Here is a 17,034-nt window from a genome sequence, read left to right on the forward strand (position 1 = left end):
TGTCCCCCTACCTGTAGCTTCTTTCTGACTTTAAAGCAGCTTTAGTAGAGTGTAATTGTGTCTCCTTTCCTTTTCCTTCCTCCTCTGTTCTCAGTCTGGAAGACAGAAGAGTTGCCTTTCAAGCAGGAAGACCACAAATCAATTTATTGTTGCAGATGATTCAAATGGTGGAGCTGAAGAGTAACTGGATCAGCTGCAGCAGTTTTTTCATGTGTGACAGCCCCAGCAAATGATGGAAGGTAACCTCATTAGCAAATAGACTTCAGCAGCAATTAGAATGAATGTTAAAGAGTGAAGAGAGAAGATAATTGGTGTTTATGAACAAAAATTGGAGACAAGGTCTTTCAGGTTTTATAGGTAATTTTATTCCACATAAAATTACAACTTTATGCATGAATTCTTTAAAAAATAGATGCACAGTACTCAGACCTCCCTTGTGGAGATAAAGGATATTTAGAGGTGATTTTAAATAATGTTAAAACATGGCGAAAATACCACCTTAAAATGTCCTATTTAACTGTAAGCAGAGGCAGATAAATTTGATATTCAGAGACTGATAAACAACTTCCTCCTTTTATTTATATTTTTCATACTTGGTTCTATCTCTTTAAGAAATGTCCTATCTGATGAAAGTAAGAAGTACTTTTGTAAAGTATCTGGTTTGTTCATAACTTTGTGAGAATTTTTTGAGATGTGACTGCATTTTCCTAACAGTTTCAAGTCTCTAGTTAATGTTAGGACAATTTCAGCTATGAACTGCCCTAGCTCTAAAAATTTTCTCATGATGCTTTAGGGCTTTTCTGATAGCTTGCTAACCTGTAACTGATCTGGCAGAATGTATTATAAACTTCTACTAAATTTCTAGTCTTTCTGAGCACAGCTGGAATGCTGGTCTGAAAAACTTCCTTGAATATTACTGGCTGCTGGCCATTCTGACAGTGAAAATAAAAAAAATGTTAGTGCCAAAAAGCCACCAGAGGCATTACCAAGCTAATCCAAGGTTTGTCTGATTCCCAGGGTGAGAGACTGACCAACCAATTACTTTCTGATTCTTTCCAGCTTGTTGATTGCACATGCACTGGATAAGTCATGGTAGTTACCAAGCAGGAAGAAAGTTCTTTCAGCACGCCACAAACAACCACTCAGCACCTTAATGCTTCAATAAGTCTGTAAAAGCACAGCAGCCAACGAGTCCCTTCTCCACCCTGCACACTGTGGGGAGAGCTGTGAGTGCATATCCAGCAATTTCTCTGTAGATGAGGCAGGGTTTCTCCATCCCATTTTTCTGCTCTGTTTACCAGGCTGTGAGGTGAGGGAAATAAGTAAAGGTATGGAAGGGAGGAGGAGAAGCAGCTCAGTTCAGAAAGCTGACAAGGAGCTGGAACAGTGGGGATAAAGATGAAGGAAAGGAACAAAATGAAGCAGGGCAGTAACTTCTGTTCCAGACTGTCACAGACTGAACTAGCTTAACTGGTGTAATTTAGTATTAAAAAACCCAAAAGTTGGAAAGTCATAAGTCCACTGAAAATACAAACTTGATACCAGTGAGGATTCTTTAGTGTAAGAGGTATTGAGCAATTGCACAGCTTTCTTTGTATTTAAAAAACATGCATGATTTAAGAGTTTCTGCCTGCTTCTGCTCAGTTTATGTATTAAGGGATTACTGAAGATTTGTCTGAAACCATCTAGATCAATTGTTGTCAGTTATACTGACATGCTATGAGGAATTGTTACAATCACAGATAGTTGGTGTATTTCAATTAGCATTCCATATCATTATCGTTTCCTAATCTTAGTTGTAGCAGAGGAGTTGGTTCAGCTCATTGGTTTTATCAATGCTGTCCTGATACTTTTAGAAACTGCAATTGTTTGGGACTTTGGAAGAAGTTTTAAAAACATGGGCACTTCTATGTTCCAGTATAACTGAAGAATACTCCAAGGGGCTCAGAAATTTGCTAGGATGTGATGACAATTTAGCAGATCCTTCACAACTCAGCTGTAAAAGGCATTGGAGGAAAGCAATGTCAAAGTGTTTATGAAAATAATTTGTTTCACTTCTGTTAAGTACTTTCAGTGTTCAGGGTTTATCTAAGAGATACATTAACACAGCTTCTGGGTAGTTAATGGGCACAGGGAAGTTAGGGTCAAATCTGACCAAAAAGTGAATTTTCTTCATCTTGAGTGATTTAGAAAAAGATGTCATTCTTTACATATTATTAATGCAAAATAATTTTCTTATTTTATTGACTTACATCAAATTATTTTCCAGCATTTTAGTTTCCTTCCCAAAAATACAATGCATCAGTCTTGACTCTCTTGATTGAGTGTGAATATAGTAAAAGTAATACTGACAGACATGATGTTTATAAATCTAGTTATCATAAAGTAAAAATTTCGTTTATGTAGGTATGCTTTATATCTCTGTGACTTTCTCATTCCCTCTTTAGAATTCTAGACATCTCTGGTGAGTAAGCTCTGGTGCTGGTGCCTCGCTGTGATTTTTGTTTCAGTAGCACTTCTGACAGCTGACATCTCTGAATTTGCTTATCCGTACTAATTGTCAAGTAGAAGGTCTAAATTAGGCCATAGTTTCACAAACATATTTAACTGCCATAAGGTGGCAATGTATGTGAAAGAAGAAGTCCTATCCCCCAGTTAGAAGAACCATTTATACTTTCCTACAGCACACTGGATTGGGGAACTAAAGACTCAGTGAGAACAGAAGTTTATCCTTAACCTAGATAATTTTTCCATTCAGTTCACACTACTTCAAGTAGTATGGTGTGTTATATTTTTCTGATTCATTTGTCTCTACCATAGTTTCTAAGTTATGAAATAATGTTGATTAAAAAAGCGCCCCTACAACAAATAAACAAAAGAAATTAAAAAAAAAAAAAAAAACAACCCCAAATCCCAGGAAAATAGCACCTCAAAAACCCACAAGTAAAAACACAAGAAAATGTGTATGGAAACTCAGAAACTCAACACCATTGTATTAGAACTTTCATTCTTTATGACCAATAGAAAACTTGTCTGTGTACACCTAATATTTCAAGTTTCAGTATATAATTTTTTGTTCTGATAAGGTGATTTTTTGGGAAATATTTTTGTCTGTTACTGTATTTCTCTAAGCTTTCTCAGTAGTTTTGATGTGTCACCTCATAGCAAGTCTTATGTTCTTCCATAAATTTAATCATAATAATTTAAACATACTCAGGAGCAGCCTTTAAATTACATAGCTTTATTTTCCATGCCTCTGCCGCTGGTAGTTTTATAGCCTCAAAAGCGTGATGCAAAATTCCTTAATTTTGTCTTTCAGTCATTGAATTTGCAGCTCAGGCATTACTTTCTTCAAAGTTTTGCCCAACAGAAAACTGCTTTTGTGTTCTTTCAATGTTTTATTCACAATGATCTATTTTCTTGTCATCTATTTTCTACTCCAAAGTAGGCTATTCCTACTGTAGCTGTGTAGCTACTGATTTACCAGCCAGTCATTTCATCTGCCTGTAAGAGAATTAAAAGTTGTGTAGATGACCAACTTCACTTCTGATTGATGACTTTTAAACCTGAATCCTTTGTAGCATTTCCTGGGGGATACCTCTCCCTAGCCAATGTTGCCACAAATAATTAGACCTAAGTATGGCTTCAATGCAGTCCATAATTTATACGTAGTTCCACCCGTTGAGATGTGCTCATTCTGGTTATTCCAGCTTCCAAAAACACTGTCTTCCACCAGTGAAAGTTAAGGGGTGTTTGAGATAGACCAAGTCAGCACAGGCTTCTTCCATTTCAGCACAGAAGAGGCTGTGCTGCAGTTCTGTGTGGAGGAATTCCATCTGTTACTCTGTTGTAGTATATTCAAATATGTTTTTGTGTGGCATGAAAATATGCCTTGGCAGAGTCACAGTGAGATGGCGTCAGGGTGGGTGTGCTGAGGCAGAGGCTGTGCCCGGGTGAGGCAGGAGGAGGAGCCAGTGTTGTGGTTTGGCAGCTACCGTAGATGAGCGATGCGATACCTTCAGTGTGTGGGAATTGTATAAAATGTGGGGTTAGGAGTGAAATGACATCCACTCAGTGAATTTACTTCCACTTTAAACTTGACTTTCACCTTTTGGTTCTGCATCCCTGTATTATTTATTCTGTGGAGATCTGTGAATTTTTACACTCATAAAAAATTTTAAAATTGTTTGATTGGGTTGCTTTCTGTATTTTGAGTGTGCATAATAAATGACTAGTGAAGAATGCATAGAATCTGGGGATTAATATCATTTCCTCTTGAGGATTTGCATAACTTGAAAGTGTTTCATGCATAACTGCCTTTCCCATAGCCATGTTTTCCAAGGATCAGAAGAGATTTTTTTAAGAAGTCTTTATTCAGTTAAAGATAAATCTTTGAATGGGTACATTCTCTACCCTACTACTCCCATTTTTTCTGTTATTTGCTGAATGAGAAAACCAGTGGTTTGATTTTGGTGGCTTTAATAGAGATTAGCCTGATTTGCTGCCGCTTTATTAATTACAGAGCAACTGATGTGAAGGTGAACCTGTTGTTCTCTGGAAGATGTAGACGTAAGGAAAAAATTTCAGGTTTGGTTTTTTTTTTTACTTCAGCATAGAACTGAAGAAGTTCCTTTTGTCTCCTGTCTTTGCCATCCAAAGAATTGCTGGTAAGTACAACATTGAATGAAGCATTCCACTTTGTTCAGGTTTTCTTTTAAATGGCTTTCATAGTTATAATTTTATTTCAGAGGTAATTTAAAGGGGAAGTTCAAAGAAGATGATTAGATATTACCTAAAAATTCTACGTACTGTCATTTACACTATGCCTAGATTCCTCATAATTTCAGAAAATGCAAGAAATGTAAATGAACTAAAAATTATAGGGCTAAAATGCAAACAAGTTACTTAGAGTTCTGGTAAATAGTATTTCTTCTAATACTATTTTCATTATTTCTTGGTGCATCTTAAGAACCTTTTATTTCCTTAATTAGTGTTAATTCCAATTAAAAATGGAGGATACTACTTCATTCTGCTGATTGAAAATGAGATACACCCCGCTGTTGTAGCTTTAGAGCATGGAAGGTTCTAGGGCTCTAGAAATCTCTCTAAGACTTCAGTGACTGTGAGCAGTTATCATCTGATGGTTGTTCAGCAGCCTATGTGAAATGAATTAGTAAATTTTTGGAGCAGCATAAACAAGCCTGCAATGCTGTGCTGCCTATTCTCTACATAAATAGACAGGCCAGTTCTCCAGAGATGGCAGTCTGGCACCTCTCACGAGTTTGGAGTTTACTTACAATTCATTATTAATTGTTAAGTGCTTACAGCACACTTGATATTGTAAAAAGTACAAAGATACAGTCCCTGCCTGGAGGAGCTTACTTTAGAAGATAAGCAGGACCAACTTGTTCTTTTCCTACACAATAAATACAGTTTTCATTGTGTTTTGCTCAAATTCTCTTATACTCTGAGAATATGGGCTTCAAGGCAGGTTACACAACATTTCTTTACTGACTTTCCTATTACCCAGTTCAGAGTGAAAGGACTGTCAAAGCATGCCTGGCTATATGCAGTGTGACAGGTTTCGCTGTTCAGAACAATTGGTCCCAACTGCTCTTATTTCTTGTTTAAGGTACCAAACCACTTTTGAAAGCTATCAAATTTCACGTTAATCTCCTCGGGAGGAGAAAGAATGAGTTTCTGGATGGAAAGACAAGCCAGAGCTGATGCATAGTGAATAGCAGGAGAGGCATAATATTACTTGGAAGGATCTCTGACAAGTCTGTGCCCCTTTTTCCATAAGGCAGAAAGGTTTATGATTTTACTTGGGGGGTGGGGAGAATTGGGAATTAATAAGTTAGGCAAATGTGGCAATCTCTTGAAGAAAAAAAAATATACTACCCTGCATTTTATAAGTAGAATGTGTATGATTTTATTTGTATGATTTTTTCTCAGGTGAGAATTAGTACATGGTGCATTTGGGTTTTTATATCCATGGCTATACTTGTTCCAATCCCTTTCATTGCAGAATCTCAAGTACATTCACCATTGTTTGGAAAGATTCATAAATAGTAACAAGTGTTAAATGTTAAGATTTGGGTGAATGAGGGAGAATTTGTAACTAAAAATAAATGAAAAAATGGAAGAAAAAAATAGGCAATAGGAGGTGAATGACCTGAAGCATGTAGAGAAAGAAAAAGATATAAAAATATTCTGAAAAAAATACAGATAGAAAGGAGGGTGTGATCAAATCATGACAAAGCACCTCTGCAACAGTTTTTTGGGTAGTGTGTGTTCTGCTTCTACTAGGCTGCTTTGTGAATGAGTCAGTTGCTTTAGCAGGACAGCAGATTATAATGAGAAAAAAGAAAATATGATTGGAAGCCATCACTCTGGGGGCTCCTGTCTGGAGGGCAGTTGAGGAACCAGGTCAGAACAAGTGAGCTGGCAGATTCCTGCCTTGGCTGCCACAGATCCCTGTGACCTGTGAGCCCGGAGCTCGTCTGGACTATGGAAGTGCTGGCTGCAAGAAAGGGAACTGCCTTCTGAGAGGGCTGGTAGGTGTGAAGAGCTGCTCAGCTTCTTCCTGATCAGTGTGTAGGAACTTGGAGATCTTGAAATAATATTTTTAGCAAAACAGGTACTCCATGTATGCGGTTCTAAATATTTCCCCTTCTGCTAAATCAAAACTGTCTAGTCATGATCCTCCCATTAAATTCACAAATGGAAGAAATACAGATGCAAGGTTCAGAAGAAATTGGGTAAGCTCAGCTCAGAAGAATTAACACACTGCTACTCAGCTCACTGAAATGTAAGGTTTCACTTCAGGACACCCGATACTCCTCGTTGACATTACAGCCCTCTTTGTTGCTTTCAGACCCTTTTACCAACATATTCAAGTCTATGTATCAATAATCTGTTATAAAGAGTCTGAAAGCACCACCAGTATCAACATATACTTTGCAGTAAGTGCAGTCCAAGGGGATCTTGACAAATTTACATCTGTTTTGAGGAATACCAAGCTCATCCAAGTGTAGCTTCTTTCAAAATGTATCTAATGGGGGATGATCAACTGATTCAACTCAGAAAGTACATTAGAATAGGCCACAGAAGCAAATAAGAGGTCTAGAATCAATATTTCAGACACTCTTCAGCAAATTTAGGCAAAACTAGCTTAGATACTGAATACTCAAGACAACTTCAATGTAATTATCAAAACATAGATAATTGAAAGTATTCTCCATGTTTGAAGCTCTTGACTGTGTAGTCAGTTCTAAAATTAACCATCCTGGATACCATCTGAGCAACATAAATTGTAAGTGAGGGGAAAGAATCTTACTTTAGTTGTAACCATTTACACAGAGTACTGAAAGGCAATCAACATCTACAGAGTGCTGGAAAAAGAGTTTTGAATTCTCTAAAAGATGGTAATTTGCAAAATTAGGCCTAGACTTTGTTCCAACACACAAGTTGTTTTTTTTTTTTTAATTCCAACTTATTTTTATATCAAAATGGTTGGGGGAAACAGCTTCAGGCATGGTGATCCATCAACCCAGCTATTTCATATTTGCTGATTGAGACTTTTTAGTGACAGGCTAAGATCTTCTGAAATTTACTTTGCTTTGCTTTTCGAGTTACTGGAATATATAATGTGTCAATCTTTTTGAAAACAGAAATGTAGATGCTAGGCATAATTGAAAGATGAAGAGGTTCTTATGGTAAACATAGCAAGCATATGTGCTTTCCTCTAGAGACCCTCCTAAACATAAGCTCACACATATGCTTTATAACAACTATAGAAAATATCTATGTTTCTGATCAGTCCTTATGGCTCATGATGAAAGGAGTTCCCACTGACAGCATATTTCCTATTCTATGTTATCTGGGTTTGGCTTAGACAGGATTTTATCTCCAAATCATTTGGGTACAGGCAAGGAGCCACCAAGAGACGAGGTCATAGAAATAGAAATATTTCCTAAAGTTCCTATACTGCAGCATCTGCAGGGAAATCAGACTTTGGAACCAAGAACTGCAACCTGTGATGTTGCGGTGTGTTGCAATGTCCTGTTTTAAACTTCCGGTCCCTTCCCAGGTGTGCCTACACCTTCTCCCTTCCCCCTCGCCCCTCGCTGAGTGTGCCCTATCAATCAGGCTAACAGGACATTGCAACACACCGCAACACTGTAAGTGTAGAGTAGCAGAGAAATGCCTATTTACATGTGTGCCCCTGTCATATGGAAAAAAAAGGTTTTGCAAAAGTTTATTATTGAATAATTCCCTGTGAAACTGAATAATTTGGAATGTCTACTCCCAAGAATAGTGGGTTCACAGCTATACTGGTTAAAAGAATTGTTGATGTAAGCAGGAAAGCATTCCCCCATCTCTTTCATTACTGAAAATCATTTTGCTCTTTTCTGAAAAATTGTAGGAAAAAATAATATTAAAGATTATGCTTGTAATTGTTTCAGACTTCAGCCTGCAGATGCAGTCCAGGAAGCTCAATGTAGCAGTACCCGTAGGCAGCTTCCCAGAGGTGCCCACTGGGATTACCTCAGGAAGCAGTAAAACCTCCAAGACAGATGAGAAATGAGACAAGCCCCTACAAAACCCTCATATATAGTTTTATACAATGCCTTCAATTATTTATTATTATAAAAGAAATTTTTAAAATGCAATCCCACCAAAAAAAAGCCAAAAAGCAATCTTTAAATTAAAAACTCGGGAATTTTAATTTACCAAAACAAATACAATTTTAAGGTGGAAAAGTTAACACTTTTTACTGTATGACATATTGCATTTTATTCAGCTACTTATTCTGGTTCTCAAATTAAGATTTATTTGGGGGAATATATTTTTTTGCTACTGGTATTCCTACTGGCTTGATAACTTTTTAGACTAAAGGTGTTATCATCCTTCTAAAGATTATTATTTTGTTTTCTTTCAAAAATTTTATAATTTTTTCTGCACTTTGCTTGCAGGATTTCTAGTGATTATTATAAGCTTTAATGTCCTGTGGGAGAATGTCAAATTATATGTCTATAATTACTTTGACTCCCTCCAGTTTCTATTCAATAAAAAATTAAGATCAATAGTTCTTGGCACACAATAGCCATGCAGAGCTCCTTGTCTCTGCAGGCAAGAAATTCCAGCCTATATAAATTATGAGTTCTCTTCCTCACAAAAGCTTGCATTAAGTTGTCTGTTGTTTGCCATTCATCCATTGTGTGAATCCTCTATCTCTAAAATTATATATTTATATCAGATGGACTGCAAAGATATTTGGGAATAGGAGAAAGCTATTCTTGGGAGCATGCTGAAGGAATATTGGAAATGTTCCATAAGCTTAATACATTCCAATGGCTACTCCTAGCCAAGGAGCTGTGACTGTGTGTCCTCAGGCCCCTGTTGGGTGTGCAGCATGCAAAGCACACCAGAGCAGCACTTGAATTAAGGTAAACGTTACTGAAGCGTTTGAAATCATTAGAGGAACTGTGCTTTGTAGTGTGATGCCATCCATGTGAGAACACCTTTTGTACTGTTCTGGGTAGCTTCAGTGTGGCTTTGGGCTTTTTTGTGGCACACCCTGGTTGTGTGCTGGACTTGGGGAAATCAACTTGCTGCTCTTTTGCACCTGCTGAGGTGCAGCAAAACCCTCCACATTTATGATTCAGTTTCATTGCCAAATTTCACCACTTATTGCTTATGGCAATGTCCAAAACAATGTGCTTGTATTACATCCAAAACAATCCCTTTGCATAATTTTTTCTTACATCAGAAAAGAACTCTTGTCTACAAAAAATATTTAAAATGAAAATTTTAAAATTTAAAGCATTAGCAAAATAGCAACACAAGTATAACTAGGAGAGTAGAGAATCATTTAGTGCTGAATTATCAAGAATCACATCTTAGCCACATGATGACTTGCACTGCTGCTGGTACTTGTTTCCTGCTCCAAATCTCAGTTAAAATTACAGAAAATACTTTCCTACAATTCCCATGTTAAGGAGCCACCACATTTCATTGAAGACAGTTGTATCATTCCTGAGGGGCTGGCATGCAGTGAGCACAGGCAGGAATGTGATCCCCAAAAGTTTATCAAAAGAGATATGTGCTCAAGTTAGAGTAAATTTTTTTTTTTTTTTTTTTTTTTTTTTTTTGAGAAAGCCACAAAGCATTTTTGAGGATATTCATTGTGGTCCAAAGGTAAACAGAAGAACACGCATTCATTTTTCTTGGCACTAACAGTAGCGCTTATGACTCTTAGGGATAGATTGCATCTTACTGAAATAGCAGAAGAAAGATGAGCAAAACATCATCAGGATAGATGAGAAGAAAAGGAGTGAAGCAATACATTATTTTTAATATTCTGAATGCTGTCTGTTGACATACCAGACATGGACTCCATTTTATTACTGTGTATCAAAAGTGGAAATAAATGAGATGAATCAGTGAAGACTTAATGAACAACAGTAATATTCCCTTATTGTTAGCACAACTAACAGCAAGTTTCTGAAAATATGACATTAGGAATACTGGAGAACTTCCAATCTAACTCCAAATTTATAAACACTAGAAATGACATTTTGAAGAACTATTGATTAGTTACATGAATCTCAGTTCCAAGTAAAGTACTGAAGATATTTGGATTTGAACAACTACAAAATAGAGGCTGAAGTGCTAATTATGCTAATGAGCACAAAGATAAATCTTGTCAAATTACTCTCTTTTTTGAAAAGATCATAAATCTATTTATAAAGTGTAGAAGCATAGTTTCTTTTTTTTTTGTTACTAAATATCATACACTTTATACACTTTGGATGCAAGTGATCAATTTAGGTGGGCTACAGGCTGGGCTGATAGATGTAAAAATATTACGAATGAAGAGATGTATCTCAGTGGTATTGTTTCTAGGAAGGACCTCTAGAAATAGATTCTTCATTTGGCGTAGTTAATATTTTTGTCATTTATGCACACTATGCTGTTATGTTTTTGATAGTAAAGTTTGCAGGTGACATGGAAGAAGGAACAAAGTTAATAAGATTGGTATTTCAAGGCAAGCTGCATAGTCTGGTTTAAATATTGGTGTTGAAAACACCAAATTTGAAGGTAGTCAAATGCAAGATACAAGAATTGGGAATTCAAAGTTAATGGCCTGGGCAAGAAGGCCAATGTGCTACTGTGATGATGGGAATGGAGAGCAGCAAGTAGAAGCAGGGACATGAGCATGGTATGAGCTGGAACATGTGGCACTGGTGAGGTTTCTTTAAAATATTCTGCCTTTTGTTTAAGAAGGAGTTTAAAGGTCTATTAGCATATTGTGTGAGATGCAAAAATGTGTTTTGAAGGACTGGCAATGAGATTTAAACCAAGCTTAAATAATTCAGCTTATGAACTTGATGAAAAGAAAATTAAGGACATATTATGGTGGGTGGAGAAGCTATTACACTGGGAACTCCCCAGCTCATCTGACAATGGAATATTTTCTAAAAAAACAGCAGTTGATACTAGATGAGTTCACCTTATAAAATGCAGTTTATTTTAAAAGAGTGTTGGAACAGCTGATGCAAAAGGCAGTGGACATAGAACCGGTCTGTGCCTTTGATTCAGATTCAGAGCAAATAAAATTTAAATCCTTCACTTCCATCATACAATTTGCTAACTTAGCAATGCCTCTTTTCCCTTCATCTTTAAAGAAGCTTTTTCCTATGATGAATAGGAGCAGTTCTCATTTAAGATTAGTGTTATAATCAAATTATATAGTTTAGAGGTCATGAAACAACTTCTGCAAGATGCATAATTTAGTCTACATTCTGTTTATTTTTTTTTCTCTGAATTGCTTTGAGGAAGTTTAAATTAGCACTGGGAATTAGATAGTTACCAAAATATACCTGTAGTCTGAAGGACTAGTGAGCCAGCTGTATCTTTCTCATGAACTCAGCTTTAAAGTGGTTGTCGAGCTTTAGGGCTGCAGCTCATATCAGCAAGAAGGGAAGGGGAAAGCCCTTGAAACCCTTCTTCTGCAGCACAGGACATATTGATACATTTCATCTAGCAATTACTTACCATAGAAGCATTTGCTGTGACTTTTTTGTCTTCCTTCTATGACCATTGTCACCCAATTATTTAATTTCATTCTGATTCCAGTCAAAATAAATAAATTATGGTTTGATTAGAAGGGTAACTGAGATAAATCCAGTGGAATAAGGCTGAGACTAGACATTCTAGCCCATGAGGCCTGAAGTTCTATGAAGCAATGTTGGTTTTATTTTCCATATTTTTCCTGAAATTACTGCATTATCTGAATGTGGCTTCAATTGAGTAAACTTAACATGGATTAGCATTCCTTTCTATATTGGTGTTGAAAATGCTTAAGAACAGCTCTTGGCAATGGCAGATTTAATCATACTGCTCCAATTGTAGACTGACATGGCAATTCCAGCAGACTCAGAGTAACAAAGACGGAGGGACACAGGTTGTAGAAATAAAATATCACTATAGCCTCCCAACCAAAATCAGGGTAATCCTGCTAAAGCTCAAGCATCCTCACAGAAGTGCTATGTTTAAAAGGGAAAAATAAAAAATTACTCATGCTGTTCTCTTAGTCTTAAAGGAGGAGGTAATGAAAGTTCAGTGGCAAACTCAATGTTTTCAGGAAACTGTGAATCAAAACAGAAATCCTGGAGGAAGGTCTGAGAGCTGAAGTTATGGGCAGATAAATGTTTCTGTTCGAGTTTCTATTCTAATGGCACTTGGGGACATGGTTTAGTGGTGAACACAGTGGTGCTGGGTTAATGGTTGGATGCAATGTAAGAGGTCTTTTCCAGCCTAAATTATTCTGTGATTCTGTTTGAGCTCCAAAGAAATTCTGATATGTGTTGTGAGAAAGAGCTCAATCTCCTTCCCAGAGGACTCTTTTAGACCTGGAGTTTTCAGAAGGTTTTAGCCAGTTGTTCTCTGGTGATAGAACAGAGAGATTTCATTGTTTGATTTCCTCTGCAAGTCCACCTTTGGACACAAGGAGACCAAAATCTGCGTTTTGCAAGGCAATGATTCAAAGCTGAATTAAATTGAGGTGCTGGTTCTGGGAGGAAGATAGTCTCTGTCAGGACTGTGATAGGCATCCCAATACTGCGTTGTGAGCAACTGAAGGAGGAAGAGTAGAAGCTTGTCTTTCTCAAGGTCACATTGCCACAGCTTCCAATAAAATTTTAAAACTGTTAAAGTAAATATGATCAAGGAAAGAATTTTCATCATTAAAGTACCTTAAACAACAGAAATTGCTGAATTCAACTGAGATGACCTGTTAAAAATAGGAACAAAAGAGTATTTGCCTTTATTGACTTCTAAGGACTTAGTGATTTGAGAATATACAGCTGAATTTTGAAGAATTACCAACTGGGAAGATTGAGAAAGGGAGAATTCCTTCAGTAGATTTCTCTCAGATATCATTGCTTTACAGTGTGGAACCATTTTGAAATAGATTAGCATAAAGAGCTAATATCATTTGATGATGAGGCATTTTAGGCATTGCTTTTGTCTGTTTATGGCTGGTTTTGTTTTTTGTTTGATTTACTCTGCCTGAAATCAAGCCAGAGTGGCTTACAAGGACATTTAGTTTACTTTCTCACATAAGGGAAGGAAAAAAGAGACAGCTGCATCAAAAAGATGAGCAGGATAAGCAAATATAACAGACTTTCCTGTCACTTTGTCCTGCAAACATCAAAATGCTAGTCTTGATTTTGCAATTATTGTGTTAATTGTTTTTATTTCAGAGTTTACTTAAATGAAAAATCAATGGTAGCCAAAATATTACTTATTCTGACAGATAAAACAAATGTTTTAAAACAAGGCATTTTAGAAGGTACTGAATTTTCTTTAGAGGAGATAATATTCGTATCTTTTTAACGCTTTTGGGCAGCGCTGCTAAGCTCAGCATTAGGCAAAGGATCACTTAAGTGTGAAATGTGTAATGTGCAATGTGAAATGTGCAAACCTAAGGTGCTGGCAAGGATGTATCTTCCTTTGTAAATAATAAAACACTGGTTATCAATCAGCAAAGGACTGGAACCTCAGAACCTGGGATTTGCAGATTTTCACTGACAGCCCCTGAATTCTCCTGCTCTACATGGGACTACCCTCAACACACAGAGATTTGGGACATCTGGTGCATTGGACCACTGTGTCATGCAGCACTGAATGAAGGTTGATGTGTTTAGTACAAAGGTATTATCCTAAAAACTTGTCTCCTTTTTACTGAGCTTTATCTTTGGGTTGGTGAAGGAGAAATGGAGACAGAAGCACACCCTGACCTAGATGCCTGAGCACCATCTGTATTCACTCTACCTAGTTTGAAGGCTGAACAGTGTCTTGCCTATGAGATCTTTTAGTGTGAAAGTTCCAAATTTGGATGTGGAATACATAACATGAAGAGCTTTGGTTACTGCTCAGTAAGTCCTCTGTGGAAAATACCTACAGACACTAGAGACTTGAAAAGTTACCTGAGACACACGCTTCAGATTTACCTAATTGTGAGCTCTTATATTGTAAACTATGTCCAAGTAACTGGGAACATCTTGGGAAGAAAAGCAAGAAACCAAAAGGGAATCTTTATTATTTCCTGGAAGCATCCAAATGATGGAAATAAGAGGAACAAGAATATAGGAGCTGAAACAATTTCTTTGGTGGTAACCGAAGAGATCTGTTGAAAACATTTAACAGCTCACCCACCCTTTTGCTACCCTGCAGTTATTAAGCATATTTCTAAAATTTATGGTAAAGCAAAATGCAAGAAGTATCACTTTTCTATAAAGAATTATATCTGAATTATTTTTCTTCCCAAAAATACAGACATTTCAAAGACTTGAAAAGACATTAAAACTTAATGAAAGTAATATAGCTTGTTTGACTGGTCTGGGCCATGTCAATTAAAGAAAGACAGAAATAAGGTACTTGGATCCAGAATGAAACTGAAGTGATGAATTTATGCCTTTTAGCCAAAAGTGAGTACTGATTGTATCTTCATGTGTTGCTAGAGGGGATAACCAGTCTTGCAAACACGTTCGCTGTAGTAGGTCCTTCAGGATTTTGTGTTAGCCAGTTCTGCATCTGTGTTAAATCAATATCACAAATGGTGCATGCTGGGGGCTATTTAGGAGGGGTTCGGAAAAAATAAAAAGAAGAAAAAAAAGGCACCTTATTGCTTTTAGTGCTAATGGTACATTTACTATGCTGAACCATAAATCTGTTTTGCCTGATACTGTTCTTAGGCATCAATAACTCATGGCTTGGAGTTCAAGGTACTACCACTACAATTTCTAGAAATGTTCTGATGAATGACTGACAACTTAACTCCAAAACTAAGTGTCATTCTTTTTTTTGCTCTTAGGCTCATAAAACTTAATTTGGGGAGATGCTAAAAATAATTTAAATGTAAATTCAACATCCTGGAATCAGTGACACAAGAAAATCCAGCAGAAAAGCCTGCCAGTACTAATTATTTTCAGTTGATAAAGATCATTCATCTAGTCAAAATAAATAGGCATATTTATTGAATTGTTAATTAACTGCTATTTCATTTTTCAACTTTTTTCTTTCCTCTTATTTTTGCCATTCTCTTATAGTATTAATATGCAAAACAGCAGATGGTTTTTTATGAGATAAGTACAAAAATAGTCTATTGGGAAATCAGTTTATAGGCACTCTCAGAGGTATAATAGGCAACCCTATAAATCTCACAAAGAATCTTGAAAAGGAATTTAAAGGACTATCATAGCTAGTTTTATTGTAGAGGAAGAGATGTCAAAGAGAAATGAAAGAACAGTCTATGAATATTCAGATTACTGTGACCTTGACCTATTTAATGTTCATAGTTTAATTGTAGAAGGTTTTATGCTTAATTGGATTATAATTTTTTAGTCATTTTCTGGGGTAATGTATATTGTTAAATATCAGAAACTGCATGCGAGCACAAAATTGCCAAATTAGCGATACCCATCTGAGGAGTATCCACTGAATTCGAGTGTTCAGTGTTCACCTTTCATGACTGGAATATTTCATCATTTGGGGGAAAATCAGGGACCTTCTTGTGTATACGTAGGGCACTAAATATTGTCAAATGCTAAGGAAAGGAGGCTTGAAAACATTGACACATCTTAACATCTAAATTGTACAATTTGTTTGGAAATACGACCGCTTTTTAAAATGCTGTTTCATTCAGCTGCAAGGTTGGTAAGGTATCATTTAAGGACAAAAGGGTACTTAGAGATGTTCTTCTGCCTATTTGAATATTGATGTTAGTCAGATAGGTGGAAGTTCAGCCAACTAAAAGAGAAAATCATTCCTCTTTGACTAGTCCTCCCGTGGTCTTCATTGTGATATGACTAGGTCAATTAATAAAAAAATATATGCAGAGTAAATTGAGGTCTTGAGCTGCTAGATAATATTTGAAGAAAGAAATCAAAAGTTTTTGCTACCTGTTTCAAAAAGGAGGTATGTGTTATACATTTATAGGTTTTGCTTACAGAATTAGCACATGCAGAGAAATGGTCAAAGTCTTCAGAGAGACTTGGGTAGAGGACTCCTGTAAGGAATCCCCCTCCTCCTCCATTCACAGGACTATGTGTTGTCAGGTCTAAATGCAGGAGTTTATTTTTTGAAGACTTTGAGCCATTGTTTACACATTTCAGCATGACTCACTTGTGCAGGTTGTTCAGGAACACAAGTGATGAATTATTTTGAGAAAAGAAAGAAGGGTCACAGAGAAGGACAGAAAAAAAACGCCAAAAACCTGCACCACAAGATATTGTAGTTGTCTCTCCAGTCACTGATACCAGAGCATTTTAGTGTTTCAGCAGATCCCAAATGGAATCTATATTAGTATGAGCAAACCTCAAGTAATGATTTATTTATGTGCAAGGCATCTTAAGAGCAAGGTGTCTAAAAAAACATTGTCCTGTTTACTCAAGGTTGTTGGCAGGAGTAAGGTCTATGAGATACTGCTTCCTTCATTTCAGCATGGAATAGAAAGGACCTTGT

General features: G+C 36.6%; 1 protein-coding gene and 1 long non-coding RNA gene across 2 annotated transcripts in view; one reads left to right on the forward strand and one right to left on the reverse strand.

Annotated features, from left to right (window-relative positions):
* Window positions 1-4,047, forward strand: part of LOC102061715 (sodium channel protein type 2 subunit alpha) — a 69,301-nt gene extending 65,254 nt beyond the window's left edge. Inside the window, exon 28 of the transcript XR_012581978.1 lies at window positions 95-4,047. The gene's annotated coding sequence lies outside the window, so the exon portion shown is untranslated. The remainder of the gene's footprint in view (window positions 1-94) is intronic.
* Window positions 1-17,034, reverse strand: part of LOC106629262 (uncharacterized) — a 71,857-nt gene that overhangs the window by 51,792 nt on the left and 3,031 nt on the right. The window lies entirely within an intron of this gene.

The sequence above is a fragment of the Zonotrichia albicollis genome, chromosome 10 (assembly GCF_047830755.1).
Source record: "Zonotrichia albicollis isolate bZonAlb1 chromosome 10, bZonAlb1.hap1, whole genome shotgun sequence".
Taxonomy (NCBI): domain Eukaryota; kingdom Metazoa; phylum Chordata; class Aves; order Passeriformes; family Passerellidae; genus Zonotrichia; species Zonotrichia albicollis.